The sequence below is a fragment of the Piliocolobus tephrosceles genome, chromosome 14 (genome assembly GCF_002776525.5).
Source record: "Piliocolobus tephrosceles isolate RC106 chromosome 14, ASM277652v3, whole genome shotgun sequence".
Taxonomy (NCBI): domain Eukaryota; kingdom Metazoa; phylum Chordata; class Mammalia; order Primates; family Cercopithecidae; genus Piliocolobus; species Piliocolobus tephrosceles.
This window is the reverse complement of record NC_045447.1, coordinates 108160359-108168757: the sequence shown is the minus strand read 5'-3', so window position 1 is coordinate 108168757 and position 8399 is coordinate 108160359. Positions and strand designations below refer to the sequence as shown.

The 8399-nt window shown below is 41.6% G+C and overlaps 1 long non-coding RNA gene and 1 other non-coding gene across 2 annotated transcripts; both read left to right on the top strand.

Moving 5' to 3' along the window:
• The first annotated feature begins 2382 nt into the window (after positions 1-2382).
• On the top strand, positions 2383-4724 carry LOC111529812. Its single transcript, XR_003307045.1, has 3 exons — positions 2383-2500; positions 3814-3992; positions 4573-4724. It is a non-coding gene; the product is annotated as an uncharacterized LOC111529812 (long non-coding RNA).
• A 1063-nt stretch (positions 4725-5787) lies between these two features.
• Positions 5788-5927, top strand: LOC111529814. Its single transcript, XR_002727575.1, has one exon. It is a non-coding gene; the product is annotated as a small nucleolar RNA SNORA70 (small nucleolar RNA).
• Positions 5928-8399: the final 2472 nt, after the last annotated feature.

Sequence of the window (8399 nt, the reverse complement as noted above, 5' to 3'; positions counted from 1 at the left end):
GTGTGATAAACAATACTGCTAAAAAATCTCAGAATTAATCAAACTTACCATCAATTAATTTCAAATGTTCACTAATTATTAGCGAGAGAGGAGTGTTGAATTATCCAATCATAATTGTACATTTGTTGATTTCTCCTTTTACTTCAATTAATGTTTGCCTTTTGCCCAATTTGGGTAATTTTTCCTGCTAGGTTTTCAAAATTTTTTCAGCACTGTGCTCCTTTTCCTCTTCTCCTTCTGAGACTCAGATGACATGTATGTTGGAACTTTAGTTACTGTTCCTCAGGTCTCTAAGACTCGAATCAAGACTTTTTCATCTTTCTTCATATTCTCATCATCTTCATATTCTCTCCCAGAGAGTTGTTAAGATTAGATAATTTCTGTTGATTTATGTTCACAATAACAGATTCTTACCTCTTTAATTTTATTGTAATAAAAAGCTTACCTAGAATTTTGTATGTCAGTTACTGTATTTTTTGGTCCTAATATGTTCATGTTGTTTCTTTTTACATCTTCTTTTTATTTTCTGATACTTCTAGTTTTCCATTGGTATACAAGTGTTGCGGCCGGGCATGGTGGCTCATGCCTGTAATTCCAGCACTTTGGGAGGCCGAGGCAGGCAGATCATGAGGTCAAGAGATCAAGACCATCTTGGCCAACATGGTGAAACCCTGTCTCTACTAAAAATACAAAAATTAGCTGGACGTGGTGGCGCACACCTGTAGTTCCAGCTACTTGGGAGGCTGAGGCCAGAGAATTGCTTGAACCCGGGAGGCCAAGGTTGCAGTGAGCCTAGATCGCGCCACTGCACTGTAGCCTGGGCAACAGAGTGAGACTCCATCTCAGGAAAAAACAAAGTGTTTGTGACCACTTGTTGGAACATTTTTATAAAAGCTGCTTTAAAATCCTTGTGATGTAATTCAAATTTCTGTTTCTTCTCAGTATTGGTAGCTACTTAGTACTGATTGTCTTTTCTCACGTGGAGTGCAGTTTATCTGTTTTTTTGTAATTTTGGATTGTGCCATGGACATTAAGTTTTCAGGGTCTGGGTCTTATTAAAATATTAGGCAGATTGATGCTATTTTTGCTTTAGAAGCAATTGACCTTGCTATATTCAAGCTGCAAGTTCCAATCTCTGTTTTGTGAACTGTGGATCCAACAATCAGTTGAGTTTTCAAAGCCTTTCCAGTTTTCTTCAGATATGTCCCGGTGGTCAGTGTGGAACTTGGATGATAATCTGCTAGCTTCATTCTCAAAATCTTTAGTTAACTAATTAGGAGCAGATCCACACACATGCAGCTTGGAGATGCACTCAGTTCATTAAAAACTTTATGTTGTCACTTCCTCTCCACAATGTCTCCAGTATTTTCTAGTTTCCTGAAGCTCCTCTTTTCTATTTTCTGGCCAGAATGCTGGATCTTTGATTACTGTGCTCTGCTACAGTTCTTCATGGCTTCATCCATGTTTGGAGCCAGGTGACAGGTGGCAAAACGAGAAAAGACTTAAAAGAGTTTGCATCACCCTCTTGGGATCACAACTGCACCAACTGGAGAGGAAGATGCCGTGGCCTCAGAGTCTTGTTTCTCCTGGGCACCTACTGCTGCCACCACAGGAATTCTTGGGGGCCAGATCACAAGGACTCAGAGAAAACAACAAAATGGAGGGACTTCTGCATTCTCTCAAAGTAGTAGGAGTCCTCTTTCCTGCCCAAACTTGTAGGGCTTATCCTTGATCTCAGCAATTACTGAGAAATTGTTCCACCCTTTACATGGAAAACAGACTTTCTTGTTCGCCTCATCCCTACCAGTGTCTTTCTCCCTATACCTAAGGTCAATTACCAACTGCCCTTTATCATTGAACTTACTGCATTTTTCTCTTAGTAGAATTAAGAGGAAAGAATATTTCTTGTACACATATCTTTATTATATGCAGACAAATCACAGAGTGAGAGAGTAAGGGTTTCAAGAACAGTAAGAGAGAGACAAGAGGAGAGAGAAAGAACTGCTTGTGGAAATACAGAATATCCCACATTTTCAATACGGAAAGTGTATGAGGGTCTGAAAGAAAATACTCAGTTTTTTTGTCCTGTAAGAGGCAGCATTGACAAATGTGTACCACAGTTTGGGTACATTTGGTCCAGCTCTTCAGAATCGTGCGGTGAGAAATATAACAAAATTATTTACATCCAATTCTAGGCAGATAAATGTGCTTCAGGGAAAGGCAAGGGCCTGGCTAGATTCTAGATGTTTTTAAACTGGAGGCCAGAGGCAGCTTTAGGGAGTCTATATACAGGCACAGATTTCTTTCTTTTATATTCTTCTTGCTCTTTGAAAACGGTCTTTATGCAAATAGACACTATATAACCAAAGTTTCCCTTTGTTCCGGGCAGCAGTAGGGCTGATTGGAGCCATTGTATAGTGTCAGGAACATACCAGGACACAGAGAATAGTGTCCTGTCATAAGGATTCAGAGCAGGTGGACCCTGCTGTGATGCACAAAGGTGAGGGTGCAGCTGCCTAGGACACACTCACGCATGTTTGCTTGGACCATGGAAGATGGCAGGGGAAGAGCTGTCATGTTGGGGTAGAGGGCGCACATGAATATTCACCTGTAAGTCATGTAGAATCACCTCGCACAGCCATTGTATCTTCCCACCAGCATCACCAGAGAACTCCTTTATCATCACTTCAGTAATGCTTGATTTTGTCTGACTTTTTTATGTATACAAGTTCAGATAAAGAGAATTGCACTCTCATCATTGCTATAATGTATACTTTTTTGATTACTAATGAGTCTGAGATTCTTCAGATACATTTATTAGCCATTAATGTTTTTTCTCTCTCTTTATTCTTTTTTTTGAGATGGAGTCTTGCTCTGTTGCCCAGGCTGGAGTGCCGTGGCATGATCTCTGTTCACTGCAACCTCTGCCTCCTGGGTTCAAGTGATTCTCCTGCCTCAGCCTCCCGAGTAACTGGGGCTACAGGCGCCCCCCACCACGTCTGGCTAATTTTTGTATTTTTAGTAGAGATGGAGTTTCACCATGTTGGGCAGGCTGGTCTCGAACTCCTGACCTCGTGATCTGTCCACTTCGGCCTCCCAGAGTGCTGGGATTACAGACGTGAGCCTCCGTGCCCGGCCCAGCCATGGTTTCTCTTCTTAATGTGTTTGTACTTTTGTTGACTTTTTCTTTCCTCTTTATTAGGAGCTTTTATTTTGGATATCAATCTATATCTTCGATAATGTTGTACATACCTTTTTGTTCCCACTAGCTTTTCTTACAAACTTTTATTCCTAGTGTCTTGTTGCACAGAAATTTAATTTTGTCGTGGTCAATTTTGTCAGCCTTTATCTTTATAATTTGTATGGGGTTCTTTTCTTGTTTGGTTTTGATTTGTATAAAAGTGATTTTTTACCCCAAAGTCAGAAGGTAAAATGTAACGTTTTCTTCCTATTTCAGAGGACTGTGCAAGATATGATAAAGATCTATGTCACTGCAATTTGGTTCTATATTTGTATCTCAGCTTCCTGGAAATAAAAGAGGATTCTAACATTCGTACTTTGAGTATTTTATGTGAGAGGTTTTGTTGTCAAAATCAAGTCTGAGAGCAGTGTTTATTCGGGCCTTTAATTGAGCTACCAAGTGATAAAGGGGACATTGTCTTCAACAATAACCCTACAAGAAACATGTTTTGTACAATAAATATATGACAATTTCTTAAAAGCAATTTCTTTGGCAATCAAGACAATGTGGCTTGTGTATGGAGTTATATGATGGTCTGGATTAATCCAGTATTAAATCTCTGGTTATTACAGAAATCAATGGATTCTATTCTTCCAAATAATCCTTAAATATTACTTATCTCAACTGAGATTTTGGTGCAAATTCAGCTTTAGAGCTTTTATTGACCTGCCAATGAGCTGAAGTAAGATTATTCTTTTCTACTGAATGAAGACAAACCACCTTAAAAAAATTAACCCAGAAGGTTATAGAGGTGATTTGTTTTCTTTATTTCTGATGACGGTTAGATAGCTTGACTAAAAAAGCCTAAATGGCTTTTCTGCTTTTGGATAGTGGTAGCCTGGGGAACTTCAGGAAAGCAGATGTCTCCCAAAACTGAGAATAAAATACCTGGTTTATTCCAATACATTCCAGGAAACCCCATTTCCAAGTTCTTTAAACTAAAACATTACTGTAAACATGTTGGCCTAAAATTTTTCAGAGCTAGAGATTTTCAGAGCAATAGCTGCCAGTTGCCACCATGATGTTAGGAAATTCTCACTAATTCTTACATGACAGTTGTCTACATAGAGATGAAACACTTGACTAAATTGTCAGCAGCACAGTTGTGTCCATACAGATAGAACAAATCCAATGCTGTGATGTAGTTTAAATGTGCACGTATTAACTGATTAGAGAGCTAGAAAATGGAGGGTATTTTTAGCAGGCATATGATAGATATATTTCTGACTGACCGTTGAATATTGCTTAACTGCTTTGTTCTAGGTACTGGGGATTATATAGTAGTAAGTAATACAGACAGATGTCATGTCCTGATGGGCTTTGTATCTCAGAGATGAAATGGGATTTTGTTGGCGCCAAGACCTGATTGCTTTGCTGGTTACCCTCACCCCTGGCTCACGAGGAAAGTGTGTTGAGGAGATTCTCGAGGAACCACATGAGTTTTAATATCATAAACTTCTGCCCTGCATTGAAAGGTAATTTTTTGTTGAGGAAGGCTGAGCCACACTTATCCACAATGCCTCCTTTGGCACAGGCCCTGGATAACCCAAAGTGTGTTCTCTGAAACAGATGGAGAAAATTAGAAGGAAAAGCAGGTGAGGATAGAAAATGTCAAGAGTAGTACTGAGGATGCTGCCAGCTGAACCGCCATTTATGTTTTTCATAGAACAAAATTTCAAGGGGTTTAAGTAGTCAGAGTTCGGCCAGCCTTTTCTTGGAAGTATTTACGCAAGAAAGATGTTTTATATTCTGGAGGAGGGCATATGTGAAGGGCATTTCAGAATGATGTAAGGTGTATGCACAGGTCATGTGATGGGGTGGTCTGGGGTAACAGGACATATGATAGGCCTTGAAGTTCGCCTGTACAAGCCTGGAGCCCATATCCACATTTTAAAGCACAGAAGCTGGACTGTGGGGGTGGAGTCATTCATGCCAAAAATCACAACTTGGTTTGGAAAATGAGAAGGGAGAGAAACTTCCCTAAAGAGAATTAGAAAAAGTAAAACCCATGAGGTAAAGCTGTATAGATTTGAAATAATAAATCCTTACAATTTTTACTTCCTCTGGTTGATGGCAGAGTTTCTTAATCTTAACAGTATTTGCCTTTTGAGTGAGATAATTTTTAATTCTTTTTGCAGAGGAGAAGAGAGGGGATAGGCTGTTCTGTGCATGATGGCATGTTTAGCAGCATCCATAGCCTGTACTCACTAAGTGCCAGTAGCAACCCCCAGTTTTGACAACTCAAGATGTCTCCAGACATTTTGTTCCCTGGAGGCAAAAACAGTCCCGGTTGGGAAGCACTGGTTTATGAATAGAAATAAAACTATAGTGTTCTCCAGCCAAACAAACAACAACAAAATTAAACAGCATATTTTCAATGTATTGCCTTCCTTGGCTAGTACATAGCTCACTACAATTAAAGCTTCCAATTAGAAATTCTTCCTGGGTTTAAAAAAAAAAAGCCATCAAGAGAAGCAATTTAGTAAGCTGGGTTTTAGGAATATGTTGTTAATTTTGCCTAAAAGGTGGCATGCAAGGGGAGTGTTATGTAATCATTTTAAGTAAATGTTTCGTTCAAAAAAATACTCTGGGGGCCCAGTGTGCAATGGCTGCAAACAGCAGCTTCCCTGGTAGTGATGCAGCCTGTTTGTTGTATGGGTTGCTCTGAGGGACCTTGGAGACAGTACTTTCAGATGGATGTTCATGTTTCTGACCTTGCACTACACCAGCATAGGCTCCAAACAGGTATGTGAGGTGCCATTGGAAAGCCCCAGGGCACTGTGGCCAGGGTTCACATTGGCCAAGTTATGTCCATCCGCACCAAGCTGCAGAACAAGGAGCATGTGATTGAGGCCCTGTGCAGGGCGAAGTTCAAGCTCCCCAGCTGCCAGAAGATCCACATCTCAAAGAAGTGGGGCTTCACCAAGTTCAATGCCAATGAATTTGAAGACATGGTGGCTGAGAAGCGGCTCATCCCAGATGGGTCAAGTACGTTCCCAATCGTGGCGCTCTGGACAAGTGGCAGGCCCTGCACTCATGAGGGCTTCCGCTGTGCTGCCCCTCTTAATACTCACCAATAAATTCTACTTCCTGTCCACCTAAAAAAAAAAAAAATGCCTTCACTTCAATTACCCCTCTTTCTTACGTACTTTGTTATTTTAGTTTTATCCTGATTCCCTCAATAAACATTATTAGTATCTATAAAAAAATACTCTTTAAATGGTTTGATTCAAAAGTACTAAAATCTCTTATCATAGAAGCATAAATATGAATAGTTATATTTAAATAACCTTACGGTGAAATCATCAAGGAACATAGCTAATCGAACCTATCATTCTAGCCTACATCATCCTGTGCATTTCACAAAATCCTAATGAAAACTACACCAAGCTCAAAGTAGAGATAAGCATGTCAGTGTTGACAGCTGTGAAACCACACTATCCAAAGGCTGCGAGCTCTGAGGAATTCCTGTTAGCTACAGCACATGTAGGATCAATGAAGGAAGAAAATGAAGGCTCTTGGGAGATAAAATTACGCCAGGACAAAGCTGAAAAACAGCAACGCCTGTCGGAAATATCCTAAATTTTGAAAGGTACCAGGCTTGGAGGTCGGGCAGGCACCACCAGAAGAGAAAACCTTCCCTTTGGGACTTTCTTTGCTTGTGACAAGAACAGCACTTGATGCCCTTGAAATAGATCCTGGAGCATCTGAATAAATATCTGTGGAATGGCTGAATCAGAGGTGGGGACTGGTGTGCAGCTGCCAGAGCTCTCAATGGTATGACCATAACTGAGGCTCCACCTGGCAGGGAGCTGCTGACTCCTGACGCTGCAGGAGCTGGTCTCTGGATTAGGAGGTCCTGTTCTACTTCCAGTTGCAAATATTACATATATTTATGTGTGTGAGTGCATATATACATATATATAACCGCCCAACAAGTTCCCCTTGCCCACTGCCTAGACAGAGCTCATTTATCAAGACAGAGGAATTGCAATAGAGAAAGAGTAATTCTTGCAGAGCCAGCTGGGAGGGAGACCGGAGTTTTATTATTGCTCATATCAGTCTCCGCGAGCATTTGGGGATCAGAGTTTTTAAGGATAATATGGCAGGGGCTCAGGAAGTGGGGAGTGCTGATTGGTCAGGTTGGAGATGGAATCACAGGGGGATCAAAGTGAGGTTTTCTTGCTGCCTTCTGTTCCTGGGTGGGATCGCACAACTGCCTGAGCCACATTACCGGCTTGGGTGGTGCTGATGGCAGCAGCGGCCCATCTGGAGAGGCTGCTGCCAAGATGCCGGCTGCAGCAGGGGAGGCAGCGCAGGGCCGCTCTTGTGGAGCCTGCGGGAGTGGGGAATAGGCAGGAGCCCTGCCCGCTCCTGAGCTGGTGGGCAGGGAGCCCTCACTCCCGGGCGCAAGGGCAGCTGCCCAGCCATGGCTGCAGACCCGGGCATCCCTGTCCCCTTGTGGGCTGCCGGGAGAAGGGGGGCACGGGAACCTATATTAGACCAAATATCATGTTATATTTTGTGTATTTATTTTTTAACCCATACCAATCCAAGCTAGATTTTCTTACTGATTTAGTTACTCTGCTTGCTTATTAATCTCATTATGTAGAATATATTTTGGAAGTTGCCTTAATAGTTTTTAGAGGAAAACGGGATAAAAAGAAATATGTAAAAGAGGCCAGTTTTCCTTATATGTATGTGTTATGGTGTAAAAGAGCACTAAATAAAATGATCAGTAGAGTGGCTAGGGAGATAATTAAAGTTAGGTTTTTGGGCTGGGCGAGGTGGCTCACACCTGTAATCCCAGCACTGTGGGAGGCCCAGGCTGGTGGATCACTTGAGGTCAGGAGTTCAAGACAGCCTGGCCAACATAGTGAAACCCCGTCTCTACTAAAAATACCAAAATTAGCTGGGTGTGGTGGCGTGCGCCTGTAATCCTAGCTACTCGAGAGGCTGAGGCAGGAGAATCGTTTGAACCTGGGAGGCGGAGGTTGCAGTGAGCAGAGATGGCACCATTGCACTGCAGCCTGGGTAACAGAGCAAGACTCTGTCTCAAATAAAATAAATAAATAGATAGATAAAGTTAGGTTTTTGAAGGAATTGAGATTATAAAAATATAGTTCAGTAAAGGATGCAACAAGTATCTTTTGAAAAT